The 24,495-nt window shown below is 39.3% G+C and overlaps 1 protein-coding gene across 1 annotated transcript in view; it reads right to left on the bottom strand.

Moving 5' to 3' along the window:
- Positions 1 to 24,495, bottom strand: part of LRPPRC (leucine rich pentatricopeptide repeat containing) — a 158,397-nt gene that overhangs the window by 123,043 nt on the left and 10,859 nt on the right. The gene's annotated exons all lie outside the window — the stretch shown is intronic.

The following is a 24,495-nucleotide window of genomic DNA, read 5'->3' as shown; positions in this document are numbered from 1 at the left end:
TATATGAGAATTAATTATCTGTGGAGAATGATTTGGTCCTATTAATTATGGGTCTCACGTAAGAAAAAGAATGGGCTTAATGTGTCATATGGGTTTTTTCAGCCAGTGAACTAGGAACTCATCGGCATCAAATATCAATAATGGTTTTGTTGAATACAGATTGATGACCTCTGACAGAAATTATAGGAGAAACTTGTATCATTTTGTCTTATTATAGCTTACTAAGACCTCAGTCAAGATCGGGGTCTTATTTTCTTAGGCTGTCATGCAAGGGGTTAAAGCTGATGTTTATCAGATTATTGTTTGCAACCAGTCATGAATGAATAAGGCTTTAATGTACGAAGAGTCAGAAATAGCTGATGTTAAAATGCAATCACAAATCAAATACAGTATTTCATGGAGACAGTTAAAACATTATGTCTAATTAAGTCTTCATTTAAACATGTGTGTAATTTTGTTGTTCAAAATTATGTACAGCCTTGTAGACTGCTCCCTGCAGTGAACCATGATGCCTATTTGTATCTTGCCATTTGGTAAAAGAAATCTTGAACTTTATGTGTTGCATATATTGTCAGATATAAACAAAATCCTAGGGAGTTTTCTGTGTTATTCAAAATCTTTGTATTTCATCATGAAAAATTGAGTGTTTATCGTACTGTAATTTTAAAATACGCTCTCAGTATTTTCTTGTTCATGAGTTTCCTCCCTTCCTTCTCCCATTGTTCAGCAACTTTTCTGAATGGCTGCAAAGCACCATACTGGCACAGTAAATTTGCTGGAATAGGATCCTTTCTAGAGGAAATAGCTTCTTCACTGCAAGAGAAAGTCATACTTAAATACCAAAAAACAACTGTCACCATTGCGAATATGAATTTCTGATTGGAGCATAAATACATGAGCAAGATGAAATGACAATCTGTTGTGGGTTGGGTTTTTGGGGGGTTGGGGGGTTTGGAAAGTCCTGATAGTTAAAGTAAAAATTGAAAGAAGGCTGTGATTTTTTTCTCATGGGCCATGCCTCAAGTTCTACAGGAAATCTGCAGAAGAAGACTGGAAAGCTTCACATTCAGTACAACAGATCTATTCAAAGTTTTTCCTACTTTTGTTCATTGCTGCAGAATGATTTTCCCAGGAATGCAGTGGAAGCTTAATTTTTGTTCAGATTTGTATTTGACTGATGCAATAACACACCTACTGTACTTGAAACAGCAAACCTGAGAACATAATTTACTTTTGGGAATCAGGGCTCTGGTGGGAGCAACTAACACAGTGAAGCAGGTGGTTCCCACTTTTCAGGCAGTGATGTTGGACTGGAGGTCAGGGAAACACGTTGGCACGTTCATCTTTCACCCCATTCATTTGAGGGTAGACATTTAAAATTAAAAATAAATGGCAAGAGAAGCTTCAAGGGAACTCCTTTCATCTGGGACTTTGTGTTTTATACTTTAGAAAAATCATTTCACTTACTAACTTGGATGGTGAGGTTAAGAAATACTGTTAAATAAAACTGCCAAATTGCAAATCAGTTATTTGGAAACAGAACAGAAAGAAAATTCTAAAGGAAACTAAGATTATAGAAATACTTTGTTGATATCAGTGTTGTAGCAGTCTGTCTGGATAGCATATAATGGGAAGTGCAATGAGGAATACCCATAAAAACACTTCAGGGAAGAAAAGCTTCTTCCTTCTTTGGTGTATTTTTCTTAAAAGTGTTTTTATTGCATTCAGTGCATTCTCCACTGTCCAAACTTTGGGTTTTTGTGGTAATTTCTATGGAAAGGATAAGTAAAAAATGTAAATTTTCACATATTTTCAAGATAACCTTCCCTTAAGTTTCCTCCTTTAACGTGTATGTGTGTATGTATCTACCTAAACCTTCTTCCCAAGGCAGGATTAAGTAGAGGTTTTAGTTGTAGTGAGGACCAGGTGAAAAAGTAACATTACATCATAATTTGGGTAATTGTTTATCTACATTCTGTATTAATGGAAATTAGTTTTAATTCCACAGGGAAAAAAAGGAGTCAAGCATTACTTCAAACCTAGCAAAAATGTTATTAACTATTTATTTCTTTTATTTATTTATTCATTTATTATAATGACTTGATACATCTGTGTGATCATCACATACCTAGGACTTATAAGCATAGCCCTAGGTATTTTTCACTGTCCTTTCACAGTGAGTAAGGAAAATTAGGTTTATTAATAAATTTAGAAAGTGGGGAAAATATTTCTCAAGGAAAAATTTATCTACTTCTAATAAGCACTAGCATTTTTCTTTCTTTCACATAAATTTCAGTTTCACCATGTTTTGATAATATTGATATGAAAATTTAATTTCAGACACTAGGATGACAATAAGGTATAAAAGACAATGAAGCCAGAAGACATGCCTTCATAATGGCTGTAGCTCAGAGGCTACAAATTTGATTGTATTCCTAAGAATATGACTCAGGAGGAAGAGCAAAAAGGACATAAGACTTGAAAAGGAAGACCAAATAAAAAAAAAAGGGAAGGAAGGCATGTACTGATACCCTGGGCCTACACAGTCAGGATATAGCTCCCATTTAAGCAAAAATACCTATTTTCTGCATATCTTTCAAGTGAATTGCACTTCAAAAGGATATATGCAAAAGTATTGTTCTTCAGCACTTTTTCAGGAATTTATTAACGGAGATTTATGAACAATTGTTTTCTCTGTTTGTTATTTTTCAGCTGATTAACAGTTTGCTTGCAGAATCACAGAATCATTTGAATTGGAAAAGACCTCTAGGATCATTGAGTCCAACCTTTGACCTGTCACCACCATGTCAACTAGACCATAGCAGTCCAAGTAACATGTCCAGTCATTTCTTGAACAGCTCTAGGGATGGTGACTCCACCTCTGCCTGCCTTGGGCAGTCCATTCCAATGCTTAAGCACCCTTTCGGTGAAGAAATTCCTCCTGATGTCCAACCTGAACCTCCCCTGGCACAGCTTCAGACTGTCCTCTTTTCTGGTCTCTGGTTGCCTGGCAGAAGAGGGTGACTCCCACAACCTCCTTTCAGGAAAGAGTGACAAGGTCATCCAAGCCTCCTTTTTTCTCCAGGCTAAACAACTCCAGCTTCTTCAGCCACTCCTCACAGGACTTGTGCTCCAAACCCTTTGGCAGCTCCATCGCCCTTCTCTGGACTCAATCGAGCACCTCTGTGTGTTTCTTGTAGTGGGGAGGCCCAAAACTGACCACAGCATTTAAGGTGTGGCTTCACCAGTGCCAAGGACAGAGGGACAACCATTGCCTTGCTCCTTCTGGCCACACTATTCAACATCAGTATTTTACATACTTAGCTCCAGAATGTGGGTGGAACATCACTGCATTTGGTAGTAGACAGGGACTGAGTACTCTGCCAACTCCTAATTACAAGATACCAAAAAAGGCACTGTGTGGTGTCTTATCAGTACAATATGATGACATTTACCACAAGTTTTATTCTTAATTCAAAGACCCTCTTCTGTGAAATGAATTCACACTAGTATACCAGGAAATCTGATTGCTCTGAAGTCTACACTTACATTCGAGGGGATGTTAATTTCTCCTTTTATTTTTGCCTTGAAGGGAAACTGTCTTCTTTCCCTCTGCCTTCCTGCTTCTTCCAACAACAGTCTTGGACTTGTCAGAGCTTCCTAAAGGTACTAAATAGCCTTGATCCTGGTAAACTCAGCAGTAAATGAATGTGCTTGGGTCTTGCGAAGAGGTGACTTGAATTTCTGTGTTTAGTTCCACACGGAGGTCCCAGGGGAATTGTGTATGTCTGTAAGATCACACACTGCAGTGCATTCACACTGGAGTGATGTTGATATTTACAGAAGCATCAAAGTTCACAGCTGTCCATCCTTTCATAGATAATCAATAAATCATACATCAGCTCTGGTGATTGTGCATGTCAAGTAACATACAAGTCATCAGCATCTGAGTTCTTAAAGATGGTGCACTGTTTTTGTGGTGGAAATCTGCTCTTGCTAAAAGAAGGAAATGGATTGGGAGGGAAGAAATTCTATTATTTGCTGCTATTTCTGACTTTGATCAGGAAATGCAAAATTTTATGGGTAAGAACAGAGCCCTCCCAAGTAAAAGAAAAATCTGCATGATCTCTAAACTGCCCTACTTGTCACCAGCTGACAGATCTGAAAAATGAAAACCACTTTTGATATTTACTGATTTTGTGCTCCCATATGGTACATGGCACTTCCAGACCAATGTGATGGGGAAGATAGGAATGGATGGAAAACAAAGCAGATTGTAATTGTAAGCATCCTCTTTTATAATTCTGACCATTTCCCACTTCATAAATTAATCAATCTGATTTCTGATGTATGGTTATAATTCTACTGAAAGTCAGACTAGAATAAACAGATCCTGGTCTGCATCCCTGATGAAAAAAAAATATTAAAAAAAATAAACAGAATTCTGTGAGACTCTGGCATCAACTCTTTGCTTCTACTGGTTCCCTTCTGACACAAAGGTATTTATGATCTAAATTAGTGTTAATGTTTTGCAGGGTTTTATTCATATTACTAAGTGGCTTTGCAATAAAAAGCTAAAAGTAGAAAACATTACAATTCTATTTCCCAGACTATAATTTTCTGCAGCAATAGAAATGCATTAGTCCTGGCTTTGACTTCTCTTCTGCTAATAAGGGCATGTTTTAATGCATTTCTGAATCTACTGTATCTCATCCTTCTGAGGTTCATTGACTTATTTCCAGCTAATAAAACACAGGCAAATGCTGATGATCTGAGGTCTGGAATTAAACAAAACATCAAGGATCTCCCCTCAAGATGGCACTACTGAACTGTTTCACATACCCATGAACCCTTATGTAATCTTGTTTATACATCACCAGGGTCATTTTAAAGCTAAGATCACACGATGCCAATTTGACCAATGATTTTAATTTTCATTTTGGCAAAATACATCCTTTATATCTAAGCATAGACAGTTAAAGGCAGTATTTTTGCAGGCTCTGAAAATAAACAAGTAGTCAGGGAATATTTGTTAAAAGATAGCCAAAATGATACTTTTTGATCTGCCTTAGAAAACATGGACCACTCTGAAATCTGCCCAGGCCTCTTTTCCTGTTGGTGGAGGCTCTGGATCTTTGCCTTAACATGTGTATGGAGAAGGTCAGTACAAAGTAAGGGTGAGAATGGGAAGGATTTATTTTTCCACGAGTTGCAAATAGAGGGAGTCCCTGCACACTTCTATCTTACCACTCTTGAGGAGGAAAACTTGCCTTTCCATCACCCTACTAGAGTAGTAGGTCTTGAAAATGTAGAAGTCAAAAGATCATACATCTAGAAGTAAAAGACCTGGACCAATGTCATTACTTCTCTGACTGTAAACTTGGCAAGAAATGCACTTCAAACCTTCCCCTTGCTGTCCTGACCTCTGCATAGCCGCAAAGTCTTCCAGACTGGAAGCTTCAGTACAAAGAAGTTCTGGATTGTGATCAGCAGAGGCAGTCTGTAGAAAATAGATGTCTTTCTTGTTGTTTCTTTTTCTGACTTTCCACAGTTGTCCTCAAAATCCTGCTCTCTGAGAGGCAGCTTTTCTTGACAATGTTGTAAAGAAATATTTTTCTGTAGAGAGTTCTCCAGAGAATTTCTATATAGTTTGGGAGAAGACATCAAGGAGCACCTTGCTGATCTATATCAATGGACTGTAGAAAGAAACTGAGAATATCAATGAACTCTATGAAGAAACTGAGGTAATATCATTTGCATTGGTAATCACTTTATAAACCACAGGAAAGAATCTTGTTATACTTCATCCAAGGAGAATGTTGTAGGAGATTAAATGAAATTGTCCTCATTTCAGGACCAAAGAACATGGCTATGCTATGCCAAAACTATGCTCTGCCTTAAGTAGATAATTCATCATAGCAAAATCTCACCTGTGTACCTATGAATTATGTGAAACAATCTGAGTAACACAGAACAGTTAACAACACATTGAAAAGGTTCTAAACTGAAAGATGGGAAGCATCATATACCCATATTCAGTTCAAAATATCTTGTGTTTTGTAACTCTTAAATGTCTCATCCATGTAGATGAAATCTGGGGTTTTTAAGCATAAAAAGGTGATTAGATTTTTTTCCTTTTTTTAAAAAAAGCTGTAGCAATCTGCAAGAGAAGTACAAATTTGTGCGTGCCCTCCCTGTTATGTGGCACTGATATAGTTTAGTCTATGCTCTTTTTATACACAAAATTTATTCTATCCTTTTGAGACTTCTGGTATCAGACCCTGTGGAACTAAAACCTGGTCTGCTTGATTTGATAAAGTGTATCACCTCTCCCTCAAAAGTGTTGCCTTAGCATAGGTGCAATTGCGGAGATCTCAAATAGCTGTGAAAGGAGCTTCCTGTCTGCGTGTGAAGTTGCAAGAAGAGATGGCCAAAGCTCTTCACTTCAGGAGAACAGTGGCAAATTTTGCCTAGCATACCGTGAGTTGAAAAATGTAATAAAGGTTCCTTAGATAAGGCTGGATATTTCTGCAAATGGTGTCATGCTGAAAAATAATAATTTAACATGAGCTGTGACAGAACAGTTGAGGGAAGTAATATAAAGACAGCATGTGAGACCTCTGCCTTGAACAATGATCCCTGAGGGAATCCATGAGAAGGGATTGCCACCCAGGATGCTGGAGGGTTTAGCTCTATACTCACTGAGAATCACTGAGCATTACTACAAATCCCCAAATTAATACCATGGATTTCACTCTCCACATAATAAAAAATGGTATTTTCAGAATCTGGTGAAGTTACTTGGGAACAAGTGGGTATTATCCATTGTATGTTTAACAGGAAGTTTGATTGATTGGTACATCTAACAAGCTTTTGGAAGATGGAGGAAGGAGTGCATATTGCACTACATTTACTTAATAACAAAAGCCCAGATTCCAATCACAGTGTTAAAAATACACATCATAATTCCTGGTTTGTTTTTTTTTTTTTTGTAAAGGAAATTGACTAAATAAATCCTTTTGTCTTTCTCCTTCTATGAAAAATTTCCATTGCTTCCTGGGCCTTAATCCCAAAAGCCCATATGCATGTGCTGCACTTCACAACATGGACCTTCTCACTGATTTCTGTAAGACAACTTTGTGGAAATATTTTCCGAATCAAGATCCTATGTCTGCTATGGCTGAACTGCAGAACATACTTTGCTAATTGACTGCTCAGTGGTTGAATTATTATTGATTGCTGATGTTAGTGGTGTACTAACAGTGTCCTAAATGCTGTCCTTAGAAGGCACAGCCCCTTCTACAAAGTGTGTTGTTTGGAAAAAGTAAGAAACAGGGGATGAAGGGTAAGGGAAGAAGGCAGATAAAATGTGAAAATAAAGGTAGACACACTTCTAGTCTTCCAGTACCTGCTGTTCCTTTTGCTCTGGCAGACATGGAAAGAATTGCAGAATGTTTCTGACTGTATGAAAGAATAAAAGTTTCTAGGTATGCAGTAAGAAACTCAGAACCTCACCTTAAAAAATTACTTTCTGAAGGCATCATTACTGTCTTAGAATGACAAACTTTTCACTCCCACTGATCTATACCTATTACACTTGTCTCCATTTTTTTTTGTGTTTTCTATCCTTTTTTTCCCACTCCTCAGACTTCATTGCATGGTTATGATTTAGTAGCTTACTGAATGGTTCCTCTACTATCCATGCATTTGGTAAAAATTACTTAAAGTTATTCCCAGATTTAAGGATAACAAAAAGTGAAAAAGAAGAGGAAGTAAAAAAGCAGAGAAAAAATAAGGTATAAGTAAATTTTTGCATCTCAGCCAACTCAGCCTTTAAAAATGACCCACTCTTAATATATTGAATAGTTCCTTTTGTTTAGAATATATGGTGAATATGAATGGTGCAAGGAAGTGACTGCTAAATCTGCCATATCCAGTCATGTATGGAATGCCTCTACTTCCATACTCTGCATCAGTGCCACGTGAAGTAACATTATAGGAATTTCTGGTGAATGAATAGACTTGCAAGAATGGATGTGGGTTACTAGATGTAGATGTATGATATGTCAGTTTGATTCCAATGAGAAAGCAATATCCTCTTGTCCAAGCTGCAGTAAGAAAGGCATTGCTAAGCTAGGCTTTCTCAGAGAAACAGCTCCACTGCTAGATGGAATCTAATCAATGCCGGCCTGCTTACAGGGAGGTTGGCATCAAAACACAACAGCTGAAGTGTAGCAGATGGCTTGATTTGAAGGAGATGTAAACAGAGGCTGAATAACTAAGCATTGCATTCTGCAGATGTCAGAGTTTCCAGGCTGTAAAAAGTTTAGTCTAAGTGCTCTCCTGAAAGCTCTTTTTGTTTTTGGCTACCTAAGTCCTGAACTCTACTCACGCTCTCTCCATGTGATATCTTAGAGGGTTATGAATTGTCTGGTTTTCCAGCATGTAGTTGATGAGAAGTTCTTCCTGAAAAGCTATAAAATGCAGAGGATTATCATTTCCCTTCTTCTCAAACGTGGATCCAGCCAGCTCTGAGTGCTCTAGGGACTTCATTCTCAGTAGTGAAGAAATACTGCAAAGGTGGTGAGAACACTGACATCGATACTGTTAAAGGATAGAGAAGTGCAAGGATGGAGTGGTTGATTCCAATTTCCTGCAGATCAGGGAAGTAATAAAATACCCTTTTCCTTCCCCTCACATCCCCAGCTTGTTCTATGGAGCTTGTGTATGAGGAAGGAGGTTTATGCCTACAGAATGGCAGAAAACTGAAAAACAAGGCTGTGTGCAGGAATTGTCCGTGAGGCAAGTCGATTTCTAGTAGTCCTCCAAATAAATACACAGACTTGAAAGCTGTATGAGTCAGTCCTGATCTGTTCCGTGCATTTTCTGCTGCCTACTTCTTTTGTCATCTTCTCCCACTTGTGACTTGCATTTCTTTTCATATCACACTTCTGCTGAGAACAGGCTGCTACTTTTCAGATTATAAGGACCATTCATCGCTTTCAATCTTCCCTTAAAACACTCTGCCATTGAAAAGAAAAATTGTGAGATCTCTTCACCAGCAATAACTGGCCTGTGCATCATATTCTGCAAGTGAGATAGTGAGTTGTTCATTCTCAATGTGCTTTCCAAAGGGTGTACTTGATGCTGTATAGACAACAGTATCTTCCAAAGTCGGGTAATTCAAACTGCTAGGGCAGGTGTTTTGACTAATCTTCAAGGAAAGGACAGCAAATGGCAGTGCAGAGTGGAATAATAGCTCATAGGCTGAGCCACTACTTACTATCAGGAAACTAAGAAAGGTCTATGAGGAGAACACTGTTTCCTGGCTTATGAGGAGTGGAGAATGAAGTTCAATAGAAAAAAATGCTATGACAAAATGTACTCAAATTTAAAGAATATGTCTGGTATCTTGCTCTCATCTTTAGTTAATTGCAATTGTTCTTAAAGGGTAAATATATCATAAAGGATTTTTTGTCTCGTTTCTACCTTGCTTAGCAGGAATTCCAACTTTATGCCCTCTTAACTTTGGGCTACTGCCAGCAATGCAGCTTAATTGGAATAATATGCCTGCCTCCAATCACCAGCAGTGCAATTCTATGCTTTCTACTGCTGACTTTGTGAAAGGTCACCAAACAACACCCACAGCTGTCCCTCCAGTTCCTGCTCAGCAGGAATCCTTCTCACCTCTGAAACAAGGATTTTTAGGTCATTCTTTTGACTCCTTTGGCTGTCTCTGTGGCATAAAGATGAAGGGGTTTAAAACTGGAATTGGATGCCCCCTGACACTGATTGAATAAAGGATAATTTCAGTAGTGACTTCAGCTGATATAGATAATCTCAAACCATGCTATAAGGATATTTATGGTACTGAGAGAGATGGACTTTACAGGAAGAACAAATAATTACTGTGCTTCAGCAAGCATTCAGCTTGCACTATTACCTTAGAGTGTGGTTTTTTTTTGCCTTGTCAACAAATCTAGAGGTAATCAACTTCAATCTGAGACAGAATGTCATGGTAGAAACTAACCATGAATGTCATTGGCCAATGTGATGATTTTGCTGATGAAATTATTGTTAAAGCTGACAATTAGGTTCTGGCATGTGGAAAACATTTTGCTATAGTCTTGGGCACAGGCCACATGGGGAAATTAAAGTCTACATCTCTCTGAAAGTGTAATTGTGTGGTGTGTATGGGTTCACATCACTTTGGTTTTAAATTCAGATGCTCAGGTCAAATTCCTAATTGTGAAGGGCTTTCTTCCAGATAAATGTTTTTAAATGCTAAAGTGATCAGAAGTAAAATTCAGATCCAAACTGAAATTAACACTTTTTGGTAAAATGTGTTTTTAAAAATAGGTGCAAGTTCCCATTCAAGTATAGCAAAATGCCCTTCCTTCCTGAAAGGAGGAAGATAGTGAATTACATAATTAAAGAATTAATAGAGTCAAACAGAGACAGCCAATGACTGTGATTGTCTTTGAAGTTTTGGCTGTTTTCACACAAGATGTCTGAATGCTTTGGTCACTGTCAAAGCCAGTGCTTTGTCCTGAGCAACCCATTTCACCTCCCTTTCCCCAAACATGCCACATTACTGAGACCATGTCAGTACCCAGAAAGCCCAGGTGCTGCATTGATGGACATCAGCAGATTTGAGACATCAGTTTCTCAGACAGCTCTGGGTTTAGTTTTGTCCTTTTGGACTCGGCAATTCCTTGCTTCTCTAGCTGCATCTTCCACTAGATGCCTTTCATTGCAAACTTTCTGTGTCTTCTGGCTGTGAACAAAGACTTCAGTCTTCTGTTGCACATTCACTTCTTTTCAACTGCAAGGCACTCACTCAGGAGTGCTGCTCTGTGGAGTGCTGCACACTCTCAGCTGAGGCCTGATGCAGGGGAGATGCTGTGCATGGCAGCTGCCAATGGGAAACGCTGTTTTTGTAGCAGTCTGTCAAAATTCCCCTTCCTTCTGCTGATGTGGGGTGAGTTCCGCACCAGCCAATTGCTCTGCTTTTCCTTAGGTATCTCATGCAATATTTCAGACAGTGTTTCCTGTAGATATATATTTATGTTCCTATTGAGATATATATATATTTATATACATAGTTATATATTTATTTACATACACATCTGTATGTATATGTGGAATTATATGTTCCAGCTTGTTCAGTTTCTTTTGGAGTAGACGCTACTAACATACTCTTTTCTAAGCTTCAAATGTGGCTATTTGCCATATGCAAGGAAAATGTTATGACTTCGTTTAATAAAACAAGGAAGATTTTCCAAGCTGGTCCAAAATAATCTAGGATCTGACCCTGGCCAATATCAGATGCTTCAGAGAAAAATTTAAAGGATGCTACAGTATGTATTTCTGGAATAAACTCGTTAATTATATAGAATAAACCAAACTTAGCTGCCACAGTTACTGAGCGAATATGAACCATCCATTGTAAGAAGACAAAACATGAGTGGAGTCAGCTGTTACCACCCCAGTGATGTATGGAGTGTGAGGAGGTCAACAGTCTCCAACTTGCTCCAAACTTTCTGCTTCTCACACAAACAGATCATTTGCTTTAGTGTGGCAGCAGGGACTGCACATCCCTGTCACTAATTAAACTGTGGGGTTGTTTGTCTCAGCTGTTTACAACTGAAGTGTTCATATATATTCTCATAAATCTTGTTTGACTGGTTGCTTACCCAATTCTTCTCTGTGGTGTTTCTCAAACACACCAGTTAGCCTTTGCTTTCAGTTTCTGAAGCTCCGCAGCAGGAGAGTTTCTGTACACTGACAATCAGATACCAATATTTACAGTGTATAATAAACACCAGAACATTAATGAGCTTAGCCTCTGTTGGACAGCTTTCTTCCAATATCCTTTAAAGAAAAATCTCTGGTGTGGGGTTCAGCTCAGAAAATGGGATTTCCTTCCCAGAGGCTCCAAAATGCCTTGTAGTCATATCCTTTTCCTGGCGTTTCCTGGGAGTCTTTTGGACTTTCTGTGAGCCTACAGTTTTCCATCAGTGAGTGGGCTGTGCCAGTCAAGCTTCAATCTCTGCTTGTCAGATGTGTCACTGGACCTGGCTGTCCCCTAAAAGTGAATTGGCACATTTCTGCCACCCATCACGGCTGACCTGCCCACAGTCAGAGCTCATTGTAACACAACCACACCATCAACTGCTCAGAAAGGCAGCTCAAACACAAGTGTGGGGTCACTGAAAAGGGTGGGGACACCTGACTGCAAACCTGCTTTGCTGGACTCTTCCTACTTCCCACACATCCTGCACCTTCAGGGAGGGTATGATAGAGAGAAGATAACACAGATGGGTGTCTCTGATTTCCCTCTGGTCTGAAGTCCCTTTCCTAATGAGTAGCTCTGGACACATGCCCTGAAGAGACAATACTTCCACAGCCATTGTGTTTGGGGTTATGCAATGCTGAGTTTGCACAGTTTTTGCTGTGCATGTTTCAGCTGGGGGCTGCCAGAGCCAGTGGCTCTGCATGTTGCTCCTGCACCCAGGCACTCAAACATCTACATTGCTGAATGTGCACCATGCTAGGAAAGCATTAGAATTTTTTTTTAATGAGTAGCTATGAATATTAATTCAATTTTACAGAAGAAATTTTAAAAGCCAAATTAAATCGTGTGCCTGATTTAAAAAACAAAACCCCACAAAACCTGAAAAGCATCTTTGCGAGGCCTATTTAAATGTTTGGAGGCAATTCTGAGACAAGCATCTAAATATAGTCAGTGATTCAAGAGCTACATTAGCCTTCATGATACCAGCACTAACTTGTCTGGCAGACAGCCAAAGCTGCAGGGCCAGATTGAGAGCTGCTGGAAAGAGAACTTACTTGTCCTAAGGAAAGCAATGCCAGTTGGTTTTATTTTTTACATGTATATTACATGAGTAAATATGTAGAGAAAGAACATAGGATATAACTAACATCAAATGGTCTTAATTTTTGACTCACTGACATTCAAGTATTTTAAATGCTGTGCAAAAACCAATGGGTTTGGCTGAAAATTTTGCATAATGCAAGTAGGATGCTTGTACAAATAAGTACTCTCTAGCAATATTTCTCAATATTGGAGCACCTCTCCTATGAAGGCAGGCTTGAGAGAGCTGGAGTTGTTCAGCCTGGAGAAGAAAAGGCTCCAGTAAGACCTTATAGCACCTTCCAATACTTAAAGGGGGCTACAAGAGATGTGGAGAGAGGCTTTTTACATGGGCAGGTAGTGGTAGTATGAGAGGGAATGGCTTAAACTGACAGAGGGAAGGTTTCATTAGATATTCTATATTTAGGAAGAAATTCTTTACTGTGAGGGTAGGGAGGCACTGGAACACCCTGCACAGAGAAGCTGTGGATGTCCCATTCCTGGAAGTATTTAAGGCTGGATGGTACTTTGAGCAGCCTGGTATATTAAGTGTCCCTGCCCATGGCAGGGGGATTGGAAAAAGAAGATCTTTATGGTCCCTTCCAACCCAAACCATTCTGTGCTTCTGTTATGCTATAAATAAGTGAATGTGCATTTTATGAAATAGTGGAAGGGTATTCTGAGATCTTCAGTTTATTAGAAGTGAAGATCTCTCCAGAAATGTTTACTTACAACAGAAATTACCTGAGTCACAATTCATTTATGCCTTCCTTATGACTTATCATTCCTCTTATAAGTTACTATCCTTTATGGAATTGTGGATGTCTGAAATAGCTGATCAACAAAGCATTCCTGACATCTGCAAGGCTATTTAAAATCTTCTCCCATTTCACCTCAGCTGTAATCAGATTTTTCAGCCTTTCTGAGACTCTGGGAGCCTCAGCTCAAATGTTAGATCTGGTCTTGAATCACTAAAGCCTGCCAACAACAAAAGATTCCCCTTATCACAACCCTACTCTTTTTGGAGAGATACATCACTGCAAAATGGCTGCGCCAGTCTTACTTCTGGCACTTCTGTAAAAGTGTTGGGAGTGCTGGGAAGACCTGGGCATGAGGTAGAGCTCTGGAGTGACTCAAGTGCAGGGTGGGCTTTGTGACAGGCCATTGTGCTCACTGTTATACCCCGCCAGTTATCTGTAAGACAAGCCCTTAACATTTCTAAATCTGGGACATTTTATCCAAGCCCTAGGTACCTTACCTTTTTATATTCTTAATTCCTGTCCCAGCTTTGAATGCTTTTGCATACCAGATACTAACTTGTTTTGTAATTGCTTTAATAAAAGAGCAGATGAAAATCAGTTAGAGCTGCACTACTGGCAGTAAATGAATTTCACTTAGAAGCTATTACAGCTACCAACCCCAAATTATCCTCATCCCAGCTTGAGTGGTGCCTCAGTCAGCAATTCACCTTTTAAAATGTTCTTTGTGTGAGTAAAAGAAAAAAAAACACTAATTGTCCTTTGTTGTAATTTTTATTGGTGCATTTCCAGTGGATCTTTTTGCTTAACATTATAACAGAGTAACTCAGCAGCTTTGTGTGAATCCAAGTAACCATTTGGATTAACATCACTGCTGTGGAAAATGGAGGCAAACCCTCAGGGTGGAGATTCAGCCCTTGGCTTATGCCGAATCTGACACAAGCACCAAGAAAAGGTGATGTCTTTCCTAAGCTTTTGACAGGTTTTCATCTTGAACTAGGTCAGCTGTGGCCGGAAAAGCACTGGCAAGTGCTGTGAGATACCCTGAGCATGGAACAGCAGTCCCAGAAGCATTTCCTAGTCCTCATTCTGACGGAATGTTTTCCCCACTGCTGCACAATCCTTGTTCTGAGGTGGTCATGGAGGTTTTTGGTAGAGGGAAGGCAATTTGGGTTTGAGGAATCTCAGCAATGCCATCCCCAGCAAACAGCAGTGCAAAAGGCAGTTCCATTCCTCCCTCTTCCCCATGGGTGCACTGAGGCATGGATCTTGGTTCCCAATGGTGCTCATAGGTGCTGGCTGTAGAAGTGCAGAAAGACTTCAATTTCCAGTGACTGCTCAGGATATTCAGCACTTTAGGAGCTGTTAGAAACTTGAAGGTTTGGTTGCTAATACAGGGCTTTTCTGAGACATGTCCTTTTGCTTGTAGGGGTGAGAATCATTTAAAGAGCACGAAGTGCAAGAGGAAGGATGCTGAGACTCAGGGACACCAACACCAGACTGAAAGGCTTCAGAGGTGCCTGGGGGTTGCAGGGTCTGTGTCTCACTGAGACAGCAAATAGGAACAGGAAACAAGACATCACTTTTTGGTGGTCGCATGACTTCAGTGCAAAACACCTCATTCACAGGACAGGACAGTTGTATGAAGGCAGGTAAAAATGGGGGCAAAAAGGCCCACTAGGTTGCACTTAACTAAGGAACCAACTAATAAGTTTGCTTTCTTTGGAAGGAGCTGTGTGTTCCTGCAAATCTTTCCACACTCAGGGTGAATGAAGCAGCCCATCAGTATCTCTGCTCTGGGGAGCAGTGACAGAAGAAGGGCTAGCAATGCGGGAGTTAACTATCTTAAATGTCCAGGGAAAATCGGGAAGATTTACATTACAAGAGTCTGAACAACGAGAGTGTGGGAGCAGATTTTAATTTTTCTGGAATGTGGTCATTTCAATATAAATTTACTTCTTAAATCTGTTATGTTCTATTCAGTAGTTCCTTGTGTTTTTCAGTTTAGATCAGCTCTTTCAATGAGGTTATTCTCAAAATGATGGTGTTATGTGACCCATGGCTACAAATTTCCATATCTAATTACTCAGTTTGCAACTAAATAAATAGACTTTCTTTCAGCATAGTCTTATCTCGTAAATTGAATTATAATCAGCATCCTTGGCCTGTCTGATCTTTGGAGCCCTTTGAGCTACAACAGTTAAAATATATCAACTTCTGTCACACCAGAGAACTGTGTAGCTAACATCTAATTTATCTGTTATTAACTTTTCAGCCCAACTTCATGCTTACAGTTTTGAGAGGAGCCACTCTTTTGGAATAATCTCAGTCATGCTTGTAACATACTAGCAACCCCTTCTGACCACTCCACTACTGTACTCCTATGTTTTCCTGTTATCACTTAAAATGTGGCATTTTAAAATCATACCCTTCTTATATACCAATGCATTCTTTGTGAAATATTACTTAGCAAAATGCCCATTGTTGGCAAGAACTTGAAACTGAGATGCTCATTTAGGATCTTAGCCTACATTTGTGTTAATATACAAAACTTTTGATGCGTTGTTTTATAGGTATTACCTGTATTTTTCTGTTACCTGTGACAGGACTGCATGTTACCATGCTTGAATATGGGTATTAGGAGAAAGACAAATGATATTAGGGAAAATACTTTAGGAAGTGCATCTTAGTTGCAGTTACTCAGTCCATCTCTTGTGACTAAACTTACACAGACTTGAGGGTTACTGCTTACCCTTCTGATCAATTCATACATTTGCTGCATCCAGGTGAGATGAATTGAGACCTAAGACATTATTCAGTTACGAAACATCCAAAGTCAGCCCATATTTCAAACTCAAGATCTTTTCAACCCTTGTCCTGACAGTGGCAACTGACTTTGTCAAATTGTTCTTCAGCTGTGCCTGTGCATAGGTGGTTATGGTCATTGGTAAGACTCCACTGAGTCTACTGGCTAAGTAAGGTTTCAGAAGCATAACTCACTCATTCACTCACTCACTCACTGTATCTATGTATCCATATGTATGTATCTATTTTTTATTCATATGTATATATGTTATGCATAGCATAAGTAGTAGATACATAGTAGTAATCCCCTTGGTGATACATGAGACAAAGAAGAACCCAATTAATTTCTGTTCTATTCTTGGCAGTTTTGCAGAGGTGTTTAAAAAGTTACAAGTGGCATCTTCTGTAATGAAGTTACACATTTGTGATCCAGAAGACACAAATGAGTAGGTCTGTTTCCAAAAGTAGTCCCAGTCTTACAAAATAGTGTCATAAAAGGGTTGCCCTTTGTTAGTCCAGTAGAAGATATTTTTTTCCAGCTCACTCTTCCTCTCAGGTTTCTGAGTCTAGCTGAGTTGCATTATCCTTGCCATTATCTCAAAGAAGATGCACACAATTAAATGCTATGGAAGGAAAATAAAATTTGCTGTGTTTCTTTCTGTTGTGCGAATATTTATTTGAAAGTCTCCCAGTTCAGTGCTCCATATATTTCCACAATCTGCACGTCTGTATTTGCAAGAATAACCAGAATGATGACATCCTGTTGTACCTAAAATAGACAGGACTAGCAAGAGGAGGTACCACGAAATGACATTTGGTAAAAATTATTCATCCTCCCTCAGTCCTGTTCCCTGCCATGTCCCTCATGTCCGTTATTGATCAGACCTTCACTCCATGCAGAACATCTCTCTTTGAGCCCATGCTTTAGCTGCAATAATAAAGTAGGTCATTGATTAACTGGAAGTGTGACAGGCAGCTCCTCCAGTCAGGTTGTGACGTACTGCAAGTCTTGAGGGAGGAGAGCAAGTGATGATTCAGTAATGTGAAAAGGAAGAAAGCCCACAGGTTTTAGTCTTTTGGGAGGACTTCTCTCAGCAGTGTAGTTAGTAGCATTATCCTCAGCAAGTTGACGGCTATGCAAATTCACCAGAGAAGCTTTTCAGGTTTCCAAAAAAAGAAAAAGAAGAAACAAACATCTAAGATGAAATTGTCTTACCCAACTACAGTACCTAGGGAATTTTTTACTTTGCTGGCAACCAACTCATATGGGCTACTCCTACTCATTGTTCTCTACATTTAGGTATAATATATATAATTAAGCACTGTATAATTAAGCAGTTTTGCATGCATTGGTTTCCACTGCACTGTATTTTGGCAGCAATTCCTTTAGAGTCCTTGTCCTCAGCTCTGCTCCATGGCTGCCCACCCTCTCCTGGCTTCCAAGCCCTTAGTGGGAGATCCTTTGCACTGGCACATTCAGTGGAAGTCTCAGGGTTTCTCAACTCTGGCAGCACAGTGCAGGGCAGTCCTGCAAGCAATTCTGCCACCCTATGCAGCTCACTGTCCCAATGTGACCATTGCCACAAGCCCCATAGATATCCTGTTCCTCTTCTTTCCCACGCCCTTGCACTTTCCAAGCAAAATTTGCAGCACACACAGTGGTCTTTCATTAGCAGGCTTGCACCATTAGTAACATCTAAGGAAGGATGGTGGTTGCACCACAGGGCAATTCCCTGTCAGACTCTCACTGGGAGAAGAACAGAGATGTGTCTTTGCCTGAGTCAGAGCCTTATCCTGACCATGCTGAGTAGCCAGTATTCCTTCTTCCCCTGTCCCAACTGGATTTTTTTTTGTTGCTCTGAAGTTGCTCACCATGTTCCATGGCTGGCATTGCTAGATGTCAAATCTGCTCATTAATCAGTTCAGAAAGCAGAACAATGTTGCCACAGCAGTATACACAGTGTCACCCAGCAGCTTTTACACACACATTTGATGTGATTTTTTCTCAAAGCATGGAAAATCCGCAATTTCTACTGCTGCCTCCTCACTACCTCCCACTTTCCTACCCAATAAAAGCCAGCTCAGCCACTTACAGACATTTTTTTCAGATAGTAGCACTGCCCACAGTCAGTCTATATATTGTGTGCAGAAAGAGAAAATGAAACAACTGCCATTTATTTAGCTATTTTTGACTTGCAGAGCTGTGGGCCTCATCGTCTCCCACGCACTTCTGTCTCATGTCCAAACCTCCGGTGCCTGACAACTCCAGCCCTCCACACTCTGCCTGTAGCTGCAGCAGCCTGAGCTAAGCAGTGGCTACTTCCATAGTTTTAAGGGGGGAAACGATGCATACACATGAACTCAAGTAGCACTGGCTGGTTTTAGTCCTAATCTGTGATGTTTATTTTTATCACAATTGCATAAATATGTAATATATGAATAGAAATAAATATTGCATGAACTTGCATATAGTCAACAAACTGTATAGAGAGCTATAAGACAGTCGGATTTTCAATATATTTGTGCAAAGAATTTGAAGTAGCATTGAGCATTGCTAAAGTACGTGGGTCACTGTCAATGAATAAACATAATTTGATTCATACTTCAGCTATATTTTTAGACATTTTATTTTATTTTTTATCATCAAAGTAGGAAAATTAAAGAATGCTGAAAAATAATTCAACATATTTCTGTGTTTGCTAAACGCTATTATATGTAACTAATTAATCAATGAAAAAATTTAGTCCAGTCATTTTCTCTGAAGCTTACTTGCTTCTTTCCTTTATTTCCTTTCTTTCCTTCTTCCATTCATTCTCTCTTTCTTCTTTTTTTATTTGAAATATCAGCATTTGTGCCTGATCTTGACATCCAGTTTGTCAAATGTAGCAGTAGGTCTGCATGGCACAGCTCTCAGTGTTTGATGCTATCAGCAACTCTCAGCTAATGATTACCTAAATGCTACAGCCATGAAAAAGATGCCCTAAACTATGTTAAATGAAACAGCATATACTGGAAAATTACCAAGATTACTCAGCAGTTTTATTCTAGGAAATCTGCCTGTGTCTAGAAAAAGCCTTTACTAGTCTCTTTCCAGCAAGAACACGGAATACAAGGACAGAGAACAAGCACGTATTTCCTTAGCGGAATTCACCCACTGCCTATTTAGACAGACAGAGAGTGACATCAGAAGTGGATCCAGGAGTTACTTAGTCAGAAAAACACTACACAAACTATAAAGAATTTTAAGAAAAAGCATTCCAACCTCTTGGAGTAGGCCTTCTTGAACACTCTCACTGTCCAGCAGCTGGACTTTTCCTGTTCAGAGTTCTGTGTGTGATCTCAAGGGGACCGATGTACTGAGATGCTTTTTCAGGTCAGGTACATTCCACGGCTGTGGAGCTAAGGTGAGGAGCAGCTCTTACCCCAAGATATTCCAAAAACCTGGGCATGAAGTCATCCCACCCTTCCAGGCAGCCTCAGTGGGAGTGAGCAGAGATTGTCAGAGTGCCTGAGAGTCTCCACTGCCCAGGCAGGTGAGATGCTGAGCTGGAGCAGTGGCTCTTCCATGTGGCCCAGGGATTTGCTCTTAAATGCACCAGAAGGGCAGAAAGGAGATAAAGAAACATGAGGTTTTCCCTCTTGTAGGCCTACTCACTGGGTTACTCACTCACAAGGGCTCTGTCTCTGGAGGTATAACTGGAAGTTTTTAGGTGTGAGTCTGTGAACTCCATCTTTGATGTTTCCCCTGGAAGAGCTTGTGGTGAAAGAAAAGGAAATTCCATGCATCTCCTCTAGGTTCTGGTGGCCTGTGGCTGGCAGAGAGATCCTTTTTCAAAGGTAACTCAAGAATTATTGTTTGTTATGGGATCTGCTGCATTTAAATATTTAAAAATCTTTGAAAATTCCTTTGTTCTGAATCTGTTATATGGTTACCATACTCCTACCCATAGCAAGTTTGGAAATAAACCCCCCAAAATTACAGAAAATGTTCATTTCAATAGCTGATAGAAAGCACAAGGAAATGAGAATTTTGCCTCATTTTTGATCATTTAATCTAGTGTTCATCAACCCACTTTGACTGTAAGGAAAACTGAAGAAAGAGCAGTCTATGGGAAGACTGAGTGTTGCTTCCAGCAACATTTGATAGTGAGTTTACTAAAAGAGACACTACTTTACATTTTTGTATAAAATACAGCTTAAAATATATGAAGCATATTGAATATTTTCACTCTCTGTGGAAAGATCACATGCTGGGAATATATTCCAAAGTGATACATATATGCATGTGCACGAGGGTATATTGCACACACACACATATATATATGTACTGTATATATGTTCAAGAATGAGTTTTATGGAGAAAATGTTTTCCACTCTCCCCTGATTACAGTCAAAAAGCAGCCATGTCCTTCAAGGTTTGATTTTGAGTAAAATGTTTGTAATAAAGCTATTACTAAATAGTATTATCGAGTGACCATGCTTGAAGAAAAATATTTCTGATTTTCTTTGTGTGGCTTTTTTTTGACATGCTAGACATTATTAACAGATATGTTGCTAACTGCTCTAATTGTGTAGAGACAGCTATAACCCTGGAAAGGAGTTAGTTAGTGAATCAAATCATAATAGGAATAAATCCAGGAAACGTCCTTCACTTAAGAGAAATGAAAGAACAAATTCAGAATGCGTTTGCCACGCTGTTGGGAGAGCGAGAAACAAGAGTCTGCAGCCTAAACTAAGAGGTTAAGCCATTTCTATTTACACAGGTTTTAACATATCTGATAGCACCAGGGCCTCTGTTTTGTAACTAGATTAGCTGATGTGAATCTGACTGCATCTGTGTGGCATCACTGTGTAAGTGGGATCCAAGTGGATGACTAATCATGGCAGGGAATTGGGTTTCCAGACTGGGCTGTGAGGTGGTCAGGCAGCCAAAGAGCTGTGTAGAGTTATGCCCATGAGCAATCCTAATCCATTCACTACCTCCCAAGTGCAGACACATGACTGGCAAAATTTCCCTAATCTTTAGCAAAATTAAAGAAATCTATATATTAAAGCTCCAAAAATTAATATATGAAGGAGTTAAATGTATTTAACTTTTTTCCTGTGTTGCTGTACAAGTTGGGGTATTTTGGGTAATTATATATCCTATATGAAATGACAGGATGGAAGAAAATGAAATGTGTTTCAGAGGAAAATTAAATATAAAGTATACAATTTAACTTTTCCCTGGAAATTAAGAGAAGTAGAAGAGAACAGCAAGTCTTTCAGTAAATGCCACAATTAAAAAATCCTTCAGGACAAAATTGACATGATTTTGCTTATTACACAGATGGTGATGTCAGCTACATAACTCCATTTGTTATAGCATCTTATTACCCACTCGAAATTCTGAGCAATGGAAACAATTAAAATTGGAAGAGCAAAAAAAACCTCCTCGTCTTTCAATCAAGTGATGGGAAATCCACCAGATAAGCAGATGTTGCTCAGTTGTTTGTCAGTGTAATGCAACTACTAAAATGATTTTATTTAGAACCTGAGGCTTTCCTACCATTTTATCATATCTGTGTTAGCTTTGCTTAATGAAAATAGCAAAACAGAGGGATTTTTTTTCTAAACCCACATGTTGAGCTGAGAACTCCTACAATATTTTAGGAAAGTCAGGGCTGTCATTGTTGTCATCTAGACAAAAAGCAGGAGGATGGCGTTATTTTGTTACTGTGATATGTTTCTAAATGTACCTTGTGGATTCATATAACCATAGAATGGTATGTCTGCTGATGACTCATGCTGACTCACCCACCGAGCCAGAATTTACTGAGCCTTCTTCTGTGCCCACACACAGTGATATGATTTCCAGTCTGAGCGAATTCTTTAAAATTTAATTTAGTAGGCTTTAACTACAGAGACAGATACGCTTCTTCAATAGTTGCCTTAATTTGTTTTTATGTCTTATTAAATGTGTGTTCAGATTATGTTTTGCAGAATCCTTTGAAATCAATTTTGAAAATAATGTGGATAAGTGCAGTTGTGCTTTCCAGAGATGAAGGTCTGTCTGAAAGCACTGGAGGTGGAAGCATTGATAATCTACTGATGCCATGGACCTAAAGGCCTAATACATAATCACTGCCTCTCTGCTGTGGCTTTAACAGCAGCATTGCATGTGGGCCTCAATGATGGTAAGTCCCTAGGCTTAGGCAATGAATAATTAATTTTAAAAAGACAAATTAGCCTAATTATGTTTTTTATTTTTAAGACTGAAAACTGTATATTGCCCCACTGCAGTCAACAGAAATAAATGGTATAGAACTAGGTGTGAAAGCAATTCTTTAAATGCTACCACAGATGTCTTCGGAGTGATTTTACTTTTCCTGAAATAATATAAATTATATGGAAGATTTCAATGGGAACATGATCCGTCCAATTATTTTTGTCTCTCCAAATTCTGGTCAAAATCTGCCGTGGTGTAGCAGCCTGAAAAGTAATTCCTGTTGTTACAGTATAACCTGTAGTGACTGAGGAAACAACTACCCCAGTGAGATTCTCTCTTGGAACCAAATAAAAGTTTCTTTTCAATCTCATACTCTTTGATGAAGACTCCTATGTTTTGTTAAATCAGGATTTATGATAGTCTCATTCTGACTCCAGAATTCTTTACCCACCACACAAGCTAAGAGAGAGGAAAAAATATTTTGCTTAGACTACTTCTGCATAATTTGCTTTATAAACTCTTCTGACAAATGACTAATGAATGTTTGAGCAACAGAAAATGAGATGCATGTATCCTCCCCCAGAATAAAAGTAATCAAATGCTTCAGTAAGTTGATTGAGGTCTCTAGACTTTTTTCCACATTTCCAATATTCTGAAAGAACAGTTGATGCCCCCAAGCCACATGCCCTTCTCTCTTTATGTCACTTTTCAAAATCTCCTCTACATGTCAGCTTTGACAGTGTTTTGGGGCTGTGCATTTTACTCCTCTTGCTCCTGCAGTCTGTCAGGCATGATTTGTAATCTGCAAGAATTTGTCCATGATTCCATCTTCTCATCTCTGGGGTTTACTAAACTGCCCTGTCCTCTAAATCTGAAAGTGCTGGATGAGTGGACACTTCATCCCCAGTGGTTTCAGCTTCGCTGACTTCCTTGTACTTTGAGTGTACAGTCCTTTGTTTTGCTTCTGGAGAACAAAACCCCCAGACTTTAAGTCTTTAGTCACACCTTCCTGGCTGCATCATCGTTCACACAGGGCCTTCTTGTAATGCTGTCACTAGAATTCAGAAGCTGTTGGGTTTGTCCTTTGAGTTAAATGTGTTTGAAAACAGAATGTAACTTCTTTTTGTTACTTCAGACTTCAGTGATCATTAAGATTCTGTATATAATGGAGCATGATACAAGGTGAGCCACACAGCTGTATGACAAGGTTTGAAAGGAAGTTGAAATATGTGTTTCTCCCTTAGTCCCCACATGTTCTGGTCATTGACATTCCTTCTCTTGCTGTTGCACTGCCACTCACAGTCTCATTTGGACTGAGACCATCCATGATTTCCATCAAACAAGCACAAAGACTCAGCTCTGCTATACTCCTGTGAGAAGGATGCTCTGTGGCAGAGTTGCCCACTTTTGACATGCTACAACTTTCTCAAAAGAAAGGAGAGACCCACGTACTGCACTCCATCTTTTACTGCAGGACATGGCAAATTCCTGGAAGTGCCATCATTACTGAATGTATCTAACATGTTGCTTGCAGCAAATTTCCCATGTTGAAGAGATGAATGCCCAATAAATATAGCAGCTGAAAGCAGATTAGTATCCCCAAGTAATTCAGACATCTCACTGATGGTCTCCTAACTTTCCAAGCAGTGCTACAGACCTGTGAGGAGAAAAGAGTGATTACTGGATTGATTGTTCTGACAGGAGCTCATTTCTAAAAGCTCTCTTTCTCAAGGGGCTCTGGTCTTTCCTGTGTTTTATTGCTGACAGGGTTTCTAGGAAGCATGGTATAAGAAATAGGCTATTGCCAGTACCAGAGCAAGTCATCTTGCCTACAGCCTATTCCAGAG

This window comes from Cinclus cinclus, chromosome 3 (assembly GCF_963662255.1).
Source record: "Cinclus cinclus chromosome 3, bCinCin1.1, whole genome shotgun sequence".
NCBI lineage: Eukaryota > Metazoa > Chordata > Aves > Passeriformes > Cinclidae > Cinclus > Cinclus cinclus.
Note: the sequence above shows the minus strand (reverse complement) of the source record. Positions and strands in the feature narration are given on the sequence as shown.